Raw genomic sequence first — 690 nt, forward strand, 5'->3', positions numbered from 1 at the left:
TCACCACTCTCCGTTCATTATACTGGTCACTTATAAAGCATGACCACTTTGGCCTGAAGTCTCATCTGTTTCCATATAAACAAAAGGCCTCTAAAAATCCTTTTCATCTCTGTACCAAACCAGACTGATATGAGCTTGGCCCCGTTTTAATGTCCCTGCGAAAAAAACCAAGGATAGAGTCTCCTTTAGCTAAGTTTACCACCAAGCCTGCCTGCTGAGGTTGATCGCACAAGTCTGATAAATGCTCTAAATGTTCCTTCCATGAGTGACTAAAAATCATCAGGTCATCAACGTAGATCACACAGTTGGGTAATCAGGCAATGACCTTATTATCAGTCTCTGAAATGTGGCTGGATCGCTTTTCATACAAAATGCCACAATTTGAACTGCCCATTTGGCATTATGAAAGCCGAAATTGCCTTTGCTCTCTCTGACAGAGGTCCGTGCCAGTAGCCTCTGAGCAAATCCAACTTAGAAATGTAAGTAGCTTCTCCCACTTTTTCGACACAGTTCTCCAAACATGGAATTGGATCCGCATCAGTCTTTGTAACGGCATTGACTTTGTGAGAGTCCACACATGACCGTTGGGTACCATCTGGCTTTGGTACCATGACTATATGTGAACTCCAGTCACTGTAACTCATTTCGATTATGACATATTGGAGTGTGCGCTCTATCTCTTTCTGAACC

Source organism: Hemiscyllium ocellatum, unplaced genomic scaffold (assembly GCF_020745735.1).
Source record: "Hemiscyllium ocellatum isolate sHemOce1 unplaced genomic scaffold, sHemOce1.pat.X.cur. scaffold_435_pat_ctg1, whole genome shotgun sequence".
Classification (NCBI taxonomy): Eukaryota; Metazoa; Chordata; class Chondrichthyes; order Orectolobiformes; family Hemiscylliidae; genus Hemiscyllium; species Hemiscyllium ocellatum.